Source organism: Macaca nemestrina, chromosome 8 (genome assembly GCF_043159975.1).
Source record: "Macaca nemestrina isolate mMacNem1 chromosome 8, mMacNem.hap1, whole genome shotgun sequence".
NCBI classification, from domain to species: Eukaryota; Metazoa; Chordata; class Mammalia; order Primates; family Cercopithecidae; genus Macaca; species Macaca nemestrina.
In genome coordinates this window covers 95,294,222-95,315,198 of record NC_092132.1, presented here as the reverse complement: position 1 = coordinate 95,315,198, position 20,977 = coordinate 95,294,222, and the positions used below count along the sequence as shown (strand labels likewise).

General features: G+C 37.1%; 1 protein-coding gene across 19 annotated transcripts in view; it reads left to right on the top strand.

Moving 5' to 3' along the window:
* The window catches only part of LOC105495692 (syntrophin gamma 1), an 893,014-nt gene that overhangs the window by 251,222 nt on the left and 620,815 nt on the right, over nt 1-20,977 (top strand). For 14 of the 19 annotated variants that reach the window (XM_071068276.1, XM_071068279.1, XM_071068274.1 and 11 more), the window contains one exon: nt 1,141-1,215. The exons of 2 other annotated variants lie outside the window; for them this stretch is intronic. The gene's annotated coding sequence lies outside the window, so the exon portion shown is untranslated. Of the gene's footprint in view, nt 1-1,140; nt 1,216-13,026; nt 13,078-20,977 lie in introns of all 19 variants that reach the window. 3 more of the 19 variants (XM_071068275.1, XM_071068261.1, XM_071068260.1) reach the window with 1 other exon arrangement.

The following is a 20,977-nucleotide window of genomic DNA, read 5'->3' as shown; positions in this document are numbered from 1 at the left end:
CTTGGTGTTCTTCCTGCTTCATATCTTGGCAACACTGGTAGCTGATTAGATTGTGCCCACCCAGATTAAGGGTGAGTCTGCCTTTCCCAGCCCACTGACTCAAATGTTAATCTCCTTTGGCAGCACTCTCAGACACACCCAGGTTCAATACTTTGCATCCTTCAATCCAATCAAGTTGATACTGAGTGTTAACCATCACACCATCCAAGAATTATTCCTAGCACATCTCACAAGCTTTACTCTAGTTAAGGGTTCTCAGCTTAGCTATGTTTCAGATTTTGAGGGAGCTTCTTTAAAAATGCATATTTATAGGCCTCTATCTGACTCTGATTCAGATTCAGAATTGAACCCTCTCTCCTCAGTTATAAATATATTATTATTTTCAATAAGCTATAGAAGCAACACTTATGCAGCCAGCTTCATCACCCTGGGACTTCTGATAACCACTTCTCTATTAAATATAGACATCTCACCTGCATTTCATTTATTAAAGTACAGTATTTTCAAAACAACAGTTGAGTTCATGAGGGGCCAAGTAACATAAATGGGATCATTAAAAACTAAATGACAAAGGCAGAAGCATCTCTCTAGCCTTTGGAATTAGCAATCTGTTGTTTAAGCCTTCAGTGTTTTAAGGGATCAGCCTGCCCCCCCCCCACAATAAAACTGAGTTAATAGCTAAGTTTCATAAAAAAGTTATCACTTCTTGGCATTAAATCAATAGACTATTCCTCACGATGAAGGCTTTTACATATTATCACTAATTTAAAATTGGAGTCTCATTCTAAATTTGGATCCAAGGGCTACCTACTGGCAGATGAAATTTTGGGCAGATTGCCAAATATCCTCTGGTACTCCTTTTGAAGTCAATTTCCCCAAAGTGTGTTCTACAGAACTTAATCTTGTGACATTAGTCATTTGGAAAATATTACTTCGCTTCCTCTCTTGATAATTTATAGGGATTTGAGCTATTCCTAGAAATTGACAAGAAAGTGTGGAAAATTGTGTATGATTTGAGTGTAAATAGCAGGCTTGTCTTCCTCATGGGGAAAGTAGATACGTTTCAGTGTGTACAATTCATCACTTCTATTTTTGAATGCTCATAGGACTTATATATATTTTTTTAATTTCTGCATCTAGACTGCTCTCCAGAATGTTGAGATTGCCCGAGAAGTGACCCCAGCAAAAGAAAAATATTGCTCTACCTGAATTCAAGTAAGACCATTACTTTGCAGTAATGTATCATGCGTAAATTAGTGGAAAAAAATCAACTGTATTTGTCTACACTTCTAAGAGACAATTGTTTTCTTTGATATTAATCTTTTTGAAGCCTCTTTCTCTGTTCTTGAAAATTGACATAGAAAACAAAACCTCTTGTTATGGAAGGAGTAGAAATATTCAGAAATATCTCAATGTTTAATTGCAGTTACACAGCATTTAGATGTGTCTTTCCACAATATTTATTTAAACAGCTATGTTGATTTGTGTTGTTTCTTTAATAAATACTATTTATAGGAATGAGAAAAATAATTGAGTTTTTCTAAAACACCCTTTATTAGGTGAAGGGTCAGTGTCTCCTCATGAAGATGGTAACTGGAGTTACACATTTCAGTGAGGTGTGATTTCCTAAGAAGTAGACACTCAACAAGCAGGGGGCAGGGGGCGGTGCTTGGCAGAATGACTATGGACTGTCACGTTCTCTTTTGTTTGTTCGGAGGAATGAGTGAATGAGGTGAAATTAGTACAATGAATCAAATTCCTTCAGGAAGGGAGTGTGAGTCAGCATGTATGATGCAGGTGGATCAATGACCTTGTAGTAGAATAAGTGTTACTTTAGGAAGGAATCATACACTATTTGTTGGAAGGAGGTGAACCTGGCTAGAAAAGGTTAGGATTGAAGTCACTAAATCTGTTTTTATAATAAGCTGTCACAGTATTTTTGACAGCTTATGTCCTGGCAGTCCAAGGACTTATAGTATGGTTTTAGTAAGAATCATCAAACTCACTGATATCTGTTAAGTTTCAATGAGTGCCAGTACTGAAAAGTATATTGTGTGCATATTTATGTATTCAATTATACTTAAATGTAGTATAGAAGTGGCGAGAATCTTTGAGTGTATCATGTGTTATAAAAACTATGAAATTTTATAACTATGTAGCCACGCAGATTGTCTCTTATAAGTGATTTCTAGGCTGGGTTTTCAAGGACTATGGCAAGTTCAGAGGCACTGGGGATTAGGCAATTAGGCCTCAAAGTTGTCCTGTTTGCTACCTATTCTGTTAGACGTGGAAGCCACATTGTGCTGTTTCTTGTCGTGGAATGTACATGGGAATGGGTTGCTCATAGATTGATTTCCCTCACCCAATCTGACCCTAAAATTATTCAGGTAGATTTTTAAACAATTATCTTCTTAAAAAATTTTACTTTAAGTTTTGTGATACATGTACAGAACATGCAGTTTTGTTACGTAGGTATACATGTACCATGGTGGTTTGCTGCACCTATCAACCCATCATCTAGCTTTTAAGCCCCGCATGCAGTAGGTATTTGTCTTAATGCTCTCCGTCCCCTTGGCCCCAACCCCAACTCCCAACAGGCCCTGGTGTGTGATGTTCCCCTCCCTGTGTCCACGTGTTCTCGTTATTGAGCTCTCACACGTGAGAATATGTGGTGTTTGGTTTTCTGTTCTTGTGTTAGTTTGCTGAGAATAATGGCTTCCAGCTTCATCCACGTCCCTGCAAAGGACATGAACGCATTCTTTTTTTATGCCTGCATAGTATTCCATGATGTATATGTACCACATTTTCTTTATGCAATCTATCACTAATGGATGTTTTGGTTGGTTCCAAGTCTTTGCTATTGTGAATAGTGCCGCAATACACATATGTGCGCATGTGTCTCTACAGTAGAATGATTTGTAATCCTTTGGGGATACACCCAGTAATGGGATTGTTGGGTCAAATGGTATTTCTGGTTCTAGATCCTTGAGGAATCACCACATTGTCTTCCACAATGGTTGAACTAATCTACACTCCCACCAACAGTGTAAAAGCATTGAACAATTATCTTTAAATTAAACAGTGTATTTTCATCATTCATGTAAACTCAGAAATTTCCAAAGCACATTTTCTACAAAGCAAAAAGAACCCTTTCTAATGCATTATAAATGCCATTATATATCCAAAGTTTTCAAGTTATTTTTCATTGCTAGACCTTTTTTCGTAGTTAAATATGTGCTTCACATAAAACCTCATAGGGGAGTCCAACAGACAAAAGAGGGAAAAAGAAGCATTTTAATGGAAGCAGCAGTGAGTGATCTAGAACTTGGCTGCTCTGTCACTGCCTTCATTTCTCCTAAATCCATTCCCATTCCCCAAACCTCCAGACTAGATGAATATTAATATTTCTTTGAGTCCTGTGATTCCCTGGTTTTTCAATTCTTAATTTGGAAGCACTTGTGGAAGAATCAATTGAAGGGCACAGAGAGCAAAGGATGGAAGCTGAAACTTCCAGAATTATTCTGGGCTAGCCATCAGAGGCCAAGCTGTTTATGTGCAAGAGGGGATCATTTATTCCCTTCTTAGAATTTCCAAGTGTCAGGGGCCGCTCTGCATGCTTTCACACCACTGCTGTGCAAAGATTTCAAAGTATCATGCACAGCAAATCCTGACTAAAGCCCAATAAGAGTACAGGTTCTACATGAAGAAATGGAGAAAGGCAGTTGTAAGGAAAATAATGGAAATTCACTTGAGGGCGGCTATTCCCATTCTCAAACTATCTTCTTCTGACAATCCTGAAAAGTGTTAATATTTTGTTATTTTTCAAAAATATGGCTGGATGCATTTCAAGCCATCCTCTTTCTTCTTAAATATATCTCTTTGCCTCTTCATGTTTAATTCATGCTCATATTTGCCCACATTTAAAGCTAGGCTGACTTCACATTGGAGTTGAAAATAGCCCCAGGAGCATAAGGAACCCTGAGAGCCTGAGTGTCCTCAAGTGTCACAGCTGGGTCCCTGCCTCTTTGTGCTTGCTGCCCTTTCTACCTGGCTAGAGGCCGCCCCAGGCTTTTTGGGTATTTTAAAATTACTGTAACAAGAGTATTATAATAAAAATACTTAATATTTGAATATATAGAATTTTTTTTTTTTTTTTTTTTTTTTTTTTTGCTATTGCTGCTTTTGTGTGCTTTGGGGATGTCTGAGGCCTCTGCCCTTGTACTTCAATTGGTCCTTCTGTGGTGGCCTGCCTCTCTTTGTGTCACAAGTTGCAGCTGCTGACAGGACGCAACTTCTATTGGCCCATGTGCCGCCAGAATCATTGTTCAAGTTCTTAGTATTCTTAGGCAAGTTTGTGATTGAAGAATCATTGGCTTCACTCGGAAATCATCTCTATTTCTAGTGTTGTCTGTCACAGATAAAATGACACCATGATCAAATGCAAGCAAGCTTAGCATTCAGCCCTGTACTGACTTCATACCCTGGGAAACTTTCTGAATTCATTCTGACTGGGACCCACTGCCCATTTCTCTTGTTTCCTGGATCTGACTGCAAAAGCTTCATGTAGGGAAGGCAGGTAAAGTCCCCAACCAGTGCACCAATAGCAGTGAGGTTCCCCCAGACTGGAAAAAAACCACCCTGACTTGCATTTGTTTGCTTGTTTTGTTTCCAGGAAAGTTATATGAGAGGGAAGAAACTGTAGTTTCTCCTTGTGATCTCAGGATGAACTGTTGTACCACAATGTATAAGGTCCAAATGAACATTTCAGGAAAATTGATCAACTGAAGGGAACATTTCTGTAGCTCCATTTTGTGCATTTCAAAGACTCTTAGTTGAGGAAAGTCTAGCTACACTTAAAAATATTCCCTTTTATTGTTAGTATTGTCTACCCTAGTGGTATGAGGGGACTTCTGGAAGTTCTCAAGTTCTCAGAATTGCTTTTCCTCATGGGCAGATTAATCTAGGTTGCTTTAGTTTGGTGATTCCATCTCTCCCTGTTCAGTCAAGAGAAGGTGGGACCATGGTGTGCAGGGAAAGGCCATTGGCATCCTCTCAGGACTAAAAGTGTGGGCCTGTATTTGTGTCTGTCTGTAAAGTAGAGTCACAGGAAAATCTTTAGGTCACCATCAGACACATTTGGTAATACAAGGAAAAACAAACAAGTCTCAAAAATTATTCTCATAAATCTTGTTGTGTTAAATGCTGCTTATACTATAAAAGCTGCAGAACAGAGTTGCAGAAGCTCTGGAGCATGGCAGCTGAAATGGTGGAGAGAGGCACTGTCTTCCTGTGAGTGTGGGACCCTCTTGTTCATATGACTTTCCACATCTGCTCAGTCCTGCCTTCTTTCCAAATTTCAAGAGTTTTCCTTGCCTGCAGGCTGGAATACCCCTAGTGATGGTTCTCACTACCCCATGGTTACCATGTGTCAGCTGCAGTCAGTGCCTCATTCCTGAACTTGCCTGCTTGCCTCCCTCTGTCCTGGATGCAAAAGCCAATCTTCACTTCAGCCTCAACTATTCCCATGGAGGAGCTGTCACAGCTGTGCAGTGTCTGCCCCAACCCCGCAGGACACACAGAGACCTTGGTTTGCTCAGAGAGGTTGGTTACATCCAGCAAAAAGCTCAGGGGCAAATGTTAAGAGGCAAACATTGACAAGTGAAACAGGAGTGGGCTGGCTTCATGGAAACAAAAACTTACTTAGCCTTTTAGGTCCCTTGCATATACAGCCCCACACTTAGTTGAATGCTCTGACCTCTTTAACACATGTTTGTTTTAATTTGTATACAGTCATATGAGTGCTTTGTGTTGTAGTGCTCTATGGGTCTTGACAAATGCATAATATCATGGAACCATCATTACAGTGTCACACAGAGGAGTTTCACCACCCAAAAATATTCCCTGTGCTTCTCTTATTTAACTCTCCTCATTCCTGAACCCCTGTAAACCACTGATCTTTTCACTGTCTCTACTGTTTTGCCTTTTCCCAATTGTCACATAATTGGAATCCTATAGTAGATAGCCTGTTTCCTTCACTTAACAATATGCATTTTAGATTCATCTATGTCTCTTGGTGGTTTGATAGGTGATTTGTTTCCTAATAATATGCCATTCTGTGGTATACCCCGATTTATTTATTCATTCATCTTCTGAAGGCAGTTAGAAATAAAGCTGCAACAAAAATATTCAGACCTTACATAAGCTTTCAAATCAATGGGTAATGCTTAGTAGCATAACTGCTGCATCAGGTGGTAAGCTCTATAAGGAACGGCAAAGTTGTCTTCCAACGTGGCAGAATCATTTGGCATTCTCTTTTTCGCCACTGCTGTCTTCTCCTTCCTCTACCTCTTCCTCTTTCCATTCCTCATTTTCTTCTTCCGGTCTCTTCCTCCTTTTTTTTTTTTTTTTTTCCTGTCGCTTTCTGTCTCTCTCCACACACACACACACACACACACACACAGATACTTTACAAAATTGTGGGAGGTTACCTAACACGTTAGTTTTGAAATTGGGAAAGGCCATTTTAGACAATACAAATGAATACAAATGAATTATAAAGAGAAGATACAATATGAAGTCTCTTCCTCAGGTCTCAGTATTAATTAGTCAATATCTTCCTCTATTTGTCTGCACAATTCAAACTTATAGGTTTCCATGTCTTTCTTCTTGAACTTCCAGGTGTCCATGAATTCTATAACCACCAGCTCTATCAGCCTTCTTCTGCATGTTCTGTTCGTTATTTTCGTTCTTTATCATATCAAAATATGTAATTGCCTCATCCTATAATCTCACCTTTCTCTCTGATGTTATCTCTGTGTGACACTCTGCCAAAAAGACACACTTTCTGTTACTAAAACGTTTCCTATTTTGATGTAGTCATACTCGCTTAATTTTGCTTTTGCTGCCTGAGCTTTCAGTGTCATATTTAAAACAAATTATTGCTAAGATCAATATCAAGAAGATTTTTGCCATGTTTTCTTCTACAAATTTTACTGCTTCAGATCTCATGTTTAAATCATCAATTTATTTTGAGTTGATTTTTGTGTATTATATAAGAGTTAAGTTTCATTCTTTTGAGTACTAATTTCCAATTATCCTAATGCTATTGTATCTTCTTCATGGCCTTGCCAAAATTAGTTGACCATGTATGCTTGGGCTGATGTTTGGCCTCTCTACTCTGTTCTATTGGTCTATGTGTCTGTTTTTATGCCAGTACCATATTGTTCTTTTTAATGTAGCTTTGTCATGTAATTTGAAATCAGGAAATATGATGCCCCAAACTCTGTTTTCAGTTTTCAAGATCACATTGGTTATTTGAGTCTTTCATGGTTCCATATAACTTTAGAATGTTTTTTTCTGTTCCTGTGAAAAATATCATGGAAATTTTGACTGAGATTGCATTCAGTCTGTATATGGCTTTAGGCAGTATTTGACATATTAAAAATATTAAAACTTTCAATCCATAAACATTAGTTATTAAACTAAAAAACATTTGCACAGCAGAGGAAATAATCAACACAATAAAAAGGTAATCTATGGACTCGGAGAGAATATTTGCAAGCTATATATCTGATAAGAAGTTAATATGCAAAATACATAAGGAATTCCCACAACTTGAAAGGAAAAATGTAATCTAATTAAAAATGGGCAAAATATATGAATAGACATTTTTCCAAGAAAGACATGCAAATAACCATACATATGCAAAGGCGTTAAACACCACTAATTATCAGGAAAATGCAAATAAAAATCACAGTAAGATATCATTTTACTTCTGTTAAGATGGCTATAATAAAAATGACAAGATGTGAGAGGTGTCAGCAAGGGTGTGGAGGGAAGGAAACCCTTGTCCACTGCTGCTGGGAATGTAAATTGGAACAGTTGTTGTGAAAAACTGCATGGAGTTTTCTCAAAAAATTAAAAATAGAACTACTGTATGATCCAGCTGTCCTACCGTTTTCACCCATAGAAGGTGAAATCAGCATCTTGTAGAAATGCCTGCATTTCCCTTTTCATTGTAGTATTATTCACAATAGCCAAGATTTGAAAACAACCATAACTGTTCATAGATGGATGAATGGATAAATAAATTATGGTATATGTACATAATATAATACTATTGTCTTAATAAAGGACATACTGACATTTGCAACGACATTGTTGAGCCTGGAGGGTATTACACTAAGTGAAATAAGCCATAAACAGAAAGACAGATACTGTACTATCTGACTTATATGTGGGATCTTAAGTCAAATCCATACAAACAAAGAGTGGAATGGTGGTTACTTGGGAGGAGAGGGCATGGAAATAAAGAGATGCGAATCAAAGAGTACAAACTTGAAGTTACATAGGATGAATTAGTCTAGAGATCTATGGTACAGCATGAGGACTCTAGTTCATAATACTGTTCTGTATACTGGAAATTTCTGGAGAGAGTAGACTTTAGGTGTGCTTACCATACACACACAAAAGAAAGTAATAAAATGTCTTGGAACTAGATAGAAGTAATATTTGCACAATGTTGTGAATTTACTAAATGCCCCTGAGTTATATACTTTAAGTAATCAATTTTATTCTATGTGAATTTTACCTCAATGAAAAGAAATGCAAGGAAACATCGGAGAAAACAGACTTCCTATTACACAAAACCCAAACATAAATCCTACCACATTCAACACATTTTTTTTAGGTGGCCCATCCTAAGTATTCATTTTCTATATTGCTATATAATAGCATTTTAGATTATTTTTGTTTGTGTTTCCCAGCAGATTGTGAACTCTTTGTTTTTGTTTGTTTGTTTTATTTTGTTTTGTTTTGAAATAGAGTTTTGCTCTTGTTGCCCAGGCTTAAGTGCAATGGCACGAGCTCGGTTCACTGCAACCTCTGACTTCCAGGTTCAAGCAATTCTCCTGCCTCAGCCTCCTGAGTAGCAGGGATAACAGATACATGCCACCATGCCTGGCTAAATTTTTTTTGTATTTTTAGTAGAGACAGTGTTTCACCATGTTGGCCAGTCTGGTCTCGAACTCCTGGCCTCAGGTGATCAGCCTGTTTTGGCCTCCGAAAGTGCTGGGATTACAGGCATGAGCCACCATGCCCTGCTTGTGAACTCTTGAAGAGAAGTCTTGCATTACTCCATTGCCAAGAGTACTTCTCCCTCCTAGTCACTTCACTCAGCCCTGTCTGAACTGTGCTCTCCAGGCTAGCACTGTTGGTGGTGATTGCTCTGGACCTCACTTTTAGTTGACTTGATCTGACTCATGTCCTATGCTTTTACACATGCCCCATCCTTAAAACTCGTTTCTGTGTGCATTGTGTGTCTCAGATCCTGCATCTGGATATTTGGACTTGATCTTTGTTTTTATTTTCCTAATGGATTTTATCATAAACTTGACTGTAGTTTTATTAATTGCTTTAATATAATTTCAGGCTTCTTGCCTTTCCAAAAACTACTTCTCCAAAAATAACCATTTGGCTGGCACATGCTTCAGTCCTATCTCCACGAATAGGTGGGGAAGGGGAGTCAGCAGAGTTTTTCAGGTGCTATTTCTGGGCTATACATTCTCATTTCATAAATTTAATGGGTGTAACTGGTACTTATAATATTTGTGTTTTCAACAAGTTATTTTGAGTATTTAAGGAAGAAAATAACAGTAGTACAATGGATAATGTGAAAATGTTTAAGGGATTTCATTTTTATTTTTAACTGTGTAATTGCTAGTACGCATAGAAAAATGATGAGAAAATGAAGCAAAATGTAATCTGTTAAATTTCTCAGTGATGGATAGCAACATGCACAAAGTTATATGCTTTTGAAATGTGATATTATCTTTTATTTTTAAAAAATTCAATTTGGGCCTTGCTACATATTATTTCCTAATATGTAGAAAAAATAAGAAGGAAAGCTATTGATTTTCCTCCAGTATGAAGGAAAATCAATAGTGCAAGAAGGGTCAATTGAACAAGCGAAGAAACAGTTCCCTTGAAAGAAATGTCGTGACAGAATACAAGAATTGTTATACTATTTAAAAACCAAACCAGATTTTCAAAATTATTCTACACTTGTGTGTTACAGTATATAATGTATGAATTCAATGGAGCAAGTGGTGATATCATAATAAAAATATAATATTATTTTCTAAAGGAAGATCAATAGGAAGATCTATTTTAGAAAAGTGTCATTTGCAGCATGAGAACCCCAGTCTAAATGCCTATGAGTTGGCAAGGCAAAGAATAATGCATATATAATAATGACAACAGTCAATTTTACGCCTTTTTAAAAATGAGAATGCACCTACCATATAGATACAGTAGGTTCTTTTATTGCCAATTGCACTTCTCCAAAGTTAGATGGTGAGATAATGGCAGATCAACAACTATCTCTTCAGGTTTTTGTCAACTAATCCAAAAATTTTTTATGATATGACTTTAAACCATTTTTATATTTCAGGGTATAAACACTATAAGAAATAAATCTTTAGTTGAGTAACATGTAATTAATAAGCTGAAAGATATAAATATGTACAAGATGCATGTTACTAAATAAAATATATTTTATGTTTATGAGTACAGATATCCCAATATATTAGTTATAAAAGTAGCCCTATTTCTAACAGGAAGCATTTTTTCGAGAAAAAGTGTGCTTTGGCACGTGTGTGTGTGTACACCAGACAACTCTTAAAAGCTACTTCAGATTCCCTTAATTTCATCTTTTTGGTCACTTCTCCCAGCTTCACCCAATACTGCAGTGGTCAAGTTTCTGGAGTTTGAAACAAATTTATGCAAGCACGAGTGACCAGCTCTTCATCTTAAACCTGCATCCCATATCACTCCTCTTTTTTCTTTTGCCTGGAAATTTCCTATTGAGGTGATGCACCCACAAATGCTATGGAATTAATTGTCCATGAGGCAAATCTCTGACAACCTGGAGACTAGAGCCAATAGATGTATTATTCTCCCCTTTATCCTCAGAGACACCATCCCAAGATGATGTCACTGATGCCTCATACCAAGTAGTGGCCAACTTTACATTACATCCTCTCATGGTTTGCCCTAACCAACTGTAATGCCTAATCTGACCCATTCTGTCACCTTGCTCCTCCTTGCTTTTCCTGATCTCCACTTCCTCATAAACCACTGCTCCTTTGCCAGGCATTTCATCAGATTGCATTGCTTATTTGCATACTGATGACATCAACCTGGTCACTCTTGCTCATTTACTCAGCGTTTTAGTATTTGACTAACAGTGTTTCTCTGCACTATTTCTGTAAGTCTTACGCTTCAGCATTCACACAGAAGATTAATTCCATACCCTGGCTTTCAGTGCTATGCTGCTTCCCTCTCAGCTATTTGTGCATTTGTCTGCAGGTGCCCATTCCCTAAACTGTATGATTGCCTATGATGGTACAGTCTCCAGAGTCTCCGTTTTATAACTCTATGTCCCATTTTTTCAGCCCACTTACCATAGTTATGCTATTCCAGACTAAGCTGAAGACTCCCAGTCCTCAACCCTTTACCTTCAAGTGCCCATAGCATGTTATGCCTTAATTCCATCCTTAAACAACTTAGATTCCATGATACATCAGTATAATCACTATTTACATACCTCCCCAATGTTTTTGCCTTTCTCTCCTTCTTACAACACGTCTGAAAAATCTTAACCATAATTCAACTAAATTTCTATCTGCTTCCCCAAGTAGCAAAATATGACTCAGAGAAAACATACAACTATGCTGATGAGTTCGCCTTCAACTTGTGACCCCCAAACCTCAGCTCAGTCATGACTCTTGCTTATGAGTCATCATTTGTCTGAATTTGCTGTTTATATCTTTTTTCTCTCCAAACTTTCAGCAAATGTCCTTTATTACTGTATTTAATAAGCTTGGCTTTGCTTTACTACTATAGCAGCATTAAGAACAAAATTATTTATCTATTAAGAAAATCTACCAAACTAGCTGCATTTATTCCCATAACCCTTCTTACTATGAAGAAATGTATATGCTCCCATCTTAGCCAAAAATCCTTCACTTCTACATTGGATTCCATTTTTTTCCCACCTGCTTAAGGACTCTGCTCCTGAAATTATATCTTACTTATTCAAGTATCAACAGTTTGTCTCTCTCTGCTCTATTTGTCTATTTCCATTAGAATACAAATATGGTTACATATTTTTCTTTCTTTTTTTTCTTTTTTTTAGATGGGGTCTTACTCTGTCACCCAGGCTGGACTGCAGTGGTGCGATCTCGACTCACTGCAACCTCTGCCTCCCAGATTGAACCGATTCTCCTGCCTCAGCCTCCTGAGGAACTGGGATTACAGGTGGTACACACCACCATGCCCAGCTAATTTTTGTATTTTTAGTAGAGACGAGGTTTCACCATGGTGGTCAGGCTGGTCTCCAACTCCTGACCTCATGATCTGCCCGCCTCAGCCTCCCAAAGTGCTGGGAGTACAGGTGTGAGTCACCATGCCCAACCTACATCTTAAAATTAAAAATAAAATTCCTCCTTTAACTCCACTTATTTCGGTAGCTTCAGCCTGAAATGTCTGTTCCCTGCAATCTCAATCTCTTCTACGTAGTTGTAATTATGGCATGTTTTCAAATCTTCACATTTTAGTCACCTTTGAAATTATTACAAATAGGTTTTAACTCAGCATTCCACTGAAACAGTTCTTAGCAAACGGGCCAAGGGAAATTTAATATGTTTCCCAGTGAGTTTACTTCTGACTTGAAATGTCTCTTCTTCATGCCTCATTTGTGGGATGTCATTCAGATTCCTTTTAAATGGTTAAACAATATATATTAGAGCCCTAAATGTAAAAACATAAGGATTGGTATATTTTTGAGGAAAAAAAAATAAAATGTCCTTAGTTGAGTATTAAATATCCTTTTTGTGTTACTTAAGTATTATTGACTTTGTAAATGACAATTATTACTGTGAAGATTCTCAATGTTTTTATAATATAAAATTATGATTGTTCTTTTTTAACAAAACAAAGAAAAATTTGAGTTTCTTCTTATTCAAGGTTACACTTTCTGACATTGATTCCTCTGAAGATGACAAATGCCTTCATAAGGTAACAGAGTTTTATAATATGCTTAGAAAATAGAATCAGATTGATATGGTTTGTGTCTATGTCCTCACCCAAATATCTCCTTGAATTGTAATAATCCCCACATGTCAAGGGCAGGACCAGGTGAAGATAATTGAATCAAGGGGGCATTTTTTTCCCCCCATTCTGTTCTCATGATAATGATTAAGTCTCCTGAGATCTGATGGTCTTATAAGCATCTGGCATATCCCCTGCTGGCACTCATTCTCTTTCCTGCCCCCTGTGAAGAGGTACCTTCTGCCATGATTGTAAGTTTCCTGAGGTTTCGCCAGCCTTGTGGAACTGTGAGTCAATTAAACTCTTTTTCTTAATAACTTATCCAGTCTCAGGCAGTTACTTACAGCAGTGAGCGTGAGAATGGACTAATACACAGGTTGTGTTAAAAATAGTCCAAAGAAATATTGCTTAGGTCAAAACCTGATGCTGTCATTTACTAGCTGTGACTCATTTGACAGTTTCTTAAACCCTCTGAGTAAGTTCCCACATAGACCATAATGCTATGATGAGCATAAATGTATATGTGAAAAGTGCTTAATGTCATGTTTATCAGACAATATAAGCAAATAATATATGTTAATTGGTTAACAAAAATCACACTTTTGTGACTTTAAAGTTCACTAATCATTGTGGAAAACGTTATTTTTTTTCTTTTTCCCCATCAAACTTTTATCTGTTAATTTATATTTCTACGAATTCATGGTTTTCTATATTATACCATGGAAGGTAACACAGTACTATTTTTTATTTTATTTCGTTTATTTATTTATTTTACTTTAACTTCCAAGATACATGTGCCAACAGTGTAAAAAAGGTTCCGATTTCTCCACAGCTTCAATAACATATATTGTTTCTTGAGTTTTTAATAATCACCCTTCTGACTGATGTGAGATGGTATCTCACTATGGTTTTGATTTGTATGTCTCTAATGATCAGTGATAATGAGCTTTTTTTCATATGTTTATTGGTCACATAAATGGCCAATGCTTTCTTGAGAAGCATCTGTTCATATCCTTTTACCACTTTTTGAGGGGGTTGTTTTGTTTTGTTTTGTTTGTAAATTTGTTTAAGTTCCTTGTAGATTGTGGATATTATCCCTTTGTCAGATGGGTAGATTGCAAACATTTTCTGCTGTTCTGTAGGTTGCCTGTTTACTTTGATGCTGGTTTCTTTTGCTGTGCAGAAGCTCTTTAGTTTAATTAGATCCCATTTGTCAATTTTGGCTTTTATTGCAATTACTTTTGGCATTTTTGTCCTGAAGTCTTTGCCCATGACTATTTCCTGAATGGTATTGCCTACGTTTTCTTCTAGGGTTTTTATGGTTTGGGTTTTACATTTAAGTCTTTAATCCATCTTGAATTAATTTTGTATAAGGTATGAGGAAGGGGTCCAGTTTCAGCCCAAAGTAATTTATAGATTCAATGCTATTTCCATCAAACTGCCATTGATATTCTTCACAGAATTATAAAAAACTATTTTAAATTTCATATGGAACCAAAAAAGAGCTCATATAGCCAAGACAATCCTAAGCCAAAAGAACAAAGCTGGAGGCACCCTGCTACCTGACTTCAAAGTCTGCTACAAGGCTACAGCAACCAAAACAGCAAGGTACTGGTGCCAAAATAGACATATAGACCAATGGAACAGAACAGAGACCTCAGAAATAACACCATACATCTACAACAATCTGGTCTTCAACAAAGCTGACAAAAACGAGCAATGGGGAAAGGATTCCCTATTTAAGAAATGGTGCTAGAAAAGCTGACTAGCCATATGCAGAAAGCTGAAACTGGAAAATGTTACACTTATATTTTTGTTTTAGTTTTACCACATCTTTGTTAAATAGATTATAATATTGAGCCTATTTTATAGCTTATAGAATTAAAAAAATAAGAAATATCAAACCTACAAAGCCATACATATATAAACTCTGGGTACTATTGTTTTAGAGTTTTCATGAGCATAAACCAATTGTCACATTTCATTTGCTCTGAGATGAGGTCCATGGTCAGAAACAATGCTGAGTATAATGACATGATATTTGAAAGGGCATTTTATAAGTTCATGGATGGTAATTTTGCAAAATCTCTGTAATCAGATAAAGCAAATAAATACCTGTAGTGAGTAAGTATTCCACTAAGAACAAAGCTCTGCCCTTCCATGACGGAAGTGGCCTGGTGAGAACAACCAGGCAGCTGGCTGATCACCCAGGAAATGTTTTAATGTTAGCAGAGGCTGTATCCAAATCAGCCCAGGTGAGTGGAGGTCAGTGTTTTTCAGCACATACATATTCTGCATGACTGCCACCTTAGCCACTTTGTCACCAGCTGATACTTGGATATGATAGTAATGGCTGGGGAAAGAGACTACCTGCCATCAACAGAACAGGGCATTCTATTTTCATCATTAAAGTATTGGTCTACTGAAAACACTTGTTGACAATCATTCACAAAGGATACCAATATCTTTATATTCTATGACCATTCAGTGAGGTCTACCCACATGCTCCTTCCCTAGACCTCCTTGTCACCAATATTCCAATCACGTTTCTTCAAATAGTGAACCATACAGCCAAGCTATTGGCTTCAGCTCATGAATCATTATAGTCCCCCATCTTTGGCTCTCTCTCCTCCCAGGCAAAATGAACAACCAGGTGCACTCATCCACATTCTGTCCACTGGGAAGATTTTCCTTTGCAATTGTCATCAGGAAGACCCTGTAGGTGTGGGGCTGCAGCATTGCAGCTGCCCATCTCAGATGGTACCTGCATATCATGCAGATCCATTCATAAACTAAGCAAGAGTTTTTTCACCCTTAGATCGTCATAGGGTACTCTAGTGAAGACTTAGGTGCAAGCTGAGAGAGAAAAAGCAGTGTAGCAGGAGTAGGAGCCATACACATTTGGGACACCTATTCATGTAACTTACCTGTGCCTTCAAGGTGTACCTGAGTCCAATCTGGTAAATACCACTTCCATTTGATAATGGAGTACTGTGGTGCACACCTAACTGTGATTTTGGGGGGCAAAAAATACACAGTTCACAGTGAACTATCTATTAAGTCCCTGTAGTAGACCAAAATCTGTGTCTCAAAAGCAGAGTAGACATTCACCAAGGATAGTCAGGCCTTGAGCCCAAATCTTAAAGGCCTACACTGTGACTCACCTGTAGCGTCCCTCTCTGCCACTGACACTTCAAGTTTCCTGAGGTCTACTCGATCATGAAACCCAAGAGGCAGAGCAGATTGCATAGCAGCCTGGATCTGTTCAGAGCCATTTTGTGTTCTGGGTGTCACCCAGCATTAGCAACTTTTGAGTCACTTGGTAAATGGGCCAGAGAAGCATACCCTAACAAGGTACACACTTCCTCCATAATCCATGGAGGCCTCACAGGAATAGCACAAAGGTGGAAAAACAGCAACTTAACCCTTACCTAGGAAAGGATATTTTGACAATCTCCAGGCCACTGGGCCTTGGAAATTTTGAAAGACACATAATTAAGCCATCAGAGATATTATGAATTTAAGGATGAAATTCATGGAATGGAAATACAGTACATTTTATTTTTATTCTATGCAATTGTTTATGTTTTTTGAGTAGTCTTAGATATCATAAAGCAGTGGTTCTCAAAAGTGAGCATACAGTGGAATCACCTGGATATCTTGTTAAAACTCAGGTTGCTAGGCCCTAACACCAGAGTTTCTGATTCAGTAGATGTGGGATGGGAAGGAGCCTATGATTTGCAATTCTAAGTTCCCAGGTGATGCTCATGCAGGGACCACATTGTGCAAACCACTAGATGGAGAAAAAAGTGGATGATTTATGGTAGAAAGCAAGTTATAAGTTGACTGTAATATCATTTATCACTGATAACTCTCTGTTTTGTTTCTGAATTTGTTCTGTGAGTAAAGAGTTATGACTCTGTGTAAAAGGAAAGTTAACAACATTCAAACTCCGGGTACCAAGTCTGCTGTAAGACCACACAGACCTCTGCATCAAGCCTCCTTGTATCTAGGTGCTACATGGCATTTACATAGCAGAAGAGAACATTTAATACATTTCAGAAGAGATAAACAATTTAGGATAAATACTTAATATTTTAGGCATGAAATATAGTGTTTTCAAAAAATTATAAAAATGGAGATGATTTTCACTTGATTTCAGTAACACATCTAATAATTTAACTTTTTTGAATCCTAATTCTAAATTCCAATCTAAGTTAAATTCTGATTAAGTTAATTCTTCTCTAGAACACATTTGAGTGAAGATTATTTTGTGAACAATGGGAAGACAATTGCTTGTGTTATAGACATTCCGTATTTTCGGTTTGAATGTTAATTACTCATAAGAGTCATTTGGTAGCTTTCATTCATTTGTTAATCCATTAAACAAGTATGTACTGAATACCTGCTATATACTAAGTTCTGTACTAAGTACTGGAATTCAAAGATGAATACGGTATAATTCAGCCTTTAAAGAGCTCACAGTTTAATGTTTCGTAACTGAGTCTTCTAAGAGGAAGGCCAGCATTCGGCTTGATTCTTTCTAGAACAATATTATATTTCATAGACTATGATGTTTGGTGCAAAATGCAGCTGTTAACCATATTTTTACAGTCATTACCTCCCTGGCTTGAGGAGAACAGTCAGAACAAAAGGTGATAACATTTATATTCCATGTTTTCTGCTTTTAAGATTATAATTCAGACTTATTTTCACTCAATGTGTCCAATTTAAGTCTATTGTTTATAACATTGATAACATCAGTAAGGTTATGGCTTTGCAATCAGTTTGAAATGAATAGTTCCAGTGGATTTAAATGATTTCTCTTTGAGAAAAAAAGTAATGAATAGGTCATAACTAATTAGCATGCCATAAATCACACTGGTGTTCTTTTCTACTTGAAAACCTGAGAAAGGTATAGTAACAGAAAACACTCTTTCTTTTTCTTTGTTTGTCACTGCCTTTTAGAGGTAAATTATTTCAATAAAGCTTCTTGCACACACTTGCAGAACCTTTGAAAGCCATTTTACTACTTCCTGTTGATAAACACAGCAAGATGCTCTGCGTATCACAGAAGTGACATGCTTGGTCATTTGGGGGTGGATAGTGGAACTGGTTCCCTGTGAGGAAGCAGCCACCTGTTCAGTGTTTCAGTAGGTGAAGCAAAACAACTAGAGCATATGAAGGAACAAGGTGAAATGACAAGACAATATGAATAAATTGGGCTTAGATAGAATGGTGCAATTATGCTACAAACAGCCTGCCTTTCATTGCCATAAATTATGCTGGGTTGTATTTTCTGGATAAACACTTTGCTATTTTTTCTTTCACTGGTCTTCTTTTTACATTTTACCATTCAGAATTCTCAATTTTCATCAGTCTTGCCATATATCATAATTACGCAGTCTTCTGAAAGCTCCAAAGTTTATGAGACTTTTACGTCAAATATACTAGGCTAGGCTTTTGTTTCTTTGTTCTTTATATTATGCTGTGGTGTTTCTGGGATAAAAGCCTCTCCAACCTCACTATAAGCATTACACAGAGCCATTTGGTAATGGTAATAAAACTAAGATTTTTTTTGTAACAGATTTTTTATTCTTTTTTCAGTTTATCAGAAGCAATATTGAAGGGCAAAAGGAGAACAATGGTTGGCAAATCATTGCTAATTTTGAAATATTGGGTTATCAGCATAAGATGCTCTAATATGCCAGGTGAATCAGTAGTGTTCCATTGATTCACAAGAGCACTACTGTAAATAGCTCGGCAAATCATTTACCTCACTTTCTTTGGTTAATCAGCTGAAATTTATGTTGAGAAACCATCCTCTAATATAAAATTATGAGGGGAAACTTTTTTTAAAAAATTAAATTTTAAATTCTATTATACATATGCAGAACATGCAGGTTTGTTACATAGGTATCCATGTGCCATGCCGGTTTGCTGAACCTGTCAACCCGTCATCTAGGTTTTAAGCCCTGCATGTATTAGGTTTTTGTCCTAATGCTCTACCTCTCCTTGCTCCTCACCCCCCGACAGGCTCCGGTGTGTGTTGTTCCCCTCCCTTGTCCATGTGAGGAACGTGTTCTTGAGATGAGACTGATGATACCAATCACCATTGAATATTTGTCCTCTCAGTATGTTGCCTCAGTTAGCCTATTTATGATGGGACAATAAAGGGAGAATTTCATGATCGAGAACTCAAAAGTAAATGGAATAAAAACAAAGATAAATAGCTGGGGCCTATTTAACTAAAGAGCTTTTGCACAGCAAAAGAGAATTTCCAAATGTCACCATATTGTCTTTACCTTTCCATGTTTACCGGATTTCATGGAGTCAGAGAAGCCACAGAGAAGGTTTCAGTGTGGCCTGACTTATTGAGAGCCCTGGAGTGCCCAGTGGGCATCTCACCCTGAGTGCAGTGCAAGAAAGCCAAATCTCCAAAAAGCTTTTGTTGTTTTGTTGTTTGTTTTGTTGTATCTCATTAAAAAAGAACAAAACCAGAAGCAGCTTGGTATTATCAAATTCTACTGGCCTGGGATGTTGGAGTCTCTGGCTCAACAACTCATCTGCTTTTTAGGTTTGAGAAATTTACTTGTTTTCTTTGGTCTTTAGTTTTTTCATCTGTGAAATAAGGAAGTTAGGCCCATTTTGTTGTTACACTCTCATGTAACGTTTCCCTGATCATTACTGATGTTGAGCATTTTTTTTTCATATGTTTGTTGGCCATTTGTATATCTTACTTTAAGAATTGTCTATTCATGTCCTTAGCCCACACTTTGATTGGATTGTTTGTTTTTTTCTTACTGATTTGTTTGACTTTGTTGTAGACTGTGGATGTTAGTCCTTTGTCAGACGTATAGATTGTGATGATTTTTCTCCCACTCTGTGGGTTATCTGTCTATTCTGCTGACTGTTCCTTTTGCTGCACAAAAGCTCTTTAGTTTAAATAGGTCCCAGCTATTTATCTTTGTTTTTATTGCAGTTGCTTTTGGATTCTTGGTCATGAAATCTTTGCCTACGCCAATGTCTAGAAGGATTTTGCCAATGTTATTTTCTATAATTTTTATAGTTCCAGGTCTTAGGTTTAAGTCCTTAATCCATCTTGAGTTGATTTTTGTATAAAGTGAGGGATAAGGATCCAGTTTCCTTCTCCTACATGTGGCTAGCCAATTATCCCAGCACCATTTGTTGAAAAGGGTGTCCTTTCCCTGTTTTATGTTTTTGTTTGCTTTGTCGAAGATCAGTTGACTGTAAGTATTTGGGTTTATTTCTGGATTCTCTATTCTGTTTCATTAGTCTGTGTGCCTTTTTTTATACCAGTGCCATGCTGTTTGGGTGACCATGGCCTTATAGTTTAGTTTGAAATCAGGTAGTGTGATGCCTCCAGATTTGTTCTTGTTGTTTAGTCTTGCTTTGGCTGTGTGGGCTCATTTTTTGGATCCATATGAATTTTAGAATTATTTTTTCTACTTCTGTGTAGAATGATGGTGTTATTTTGATGGGGATTGCATTAAATTTGTAAATTACTTTTGGCAGTATGGTCATTTTCACAGTATTTTTTCTACCTATCCATGAGCATGGGATGTGTTTCTATTTGTGTCATCTATGATTTATTTCAGCAGTGTTTTGTAGTTTTCCTTGTAGAGGTCTTTTGGCTCCTTAGGTATATACCCAAGTTGTTTTTTGTTTTTTGTTTTTTTGCTTTTGCAGCTATTGTAAAAGGGGTTGAGTTCTTGATTTGATTCTCCACTTGGTCGCTGTTAGTATATAGAAGAGCTACTGATTTGTGTACATTAATCTTGTATCTAGAAACTTTGCTGAATGCTTTTATCAGTTCTAGGAGCTTTCTGGAGGAGTCCTTAGGGTT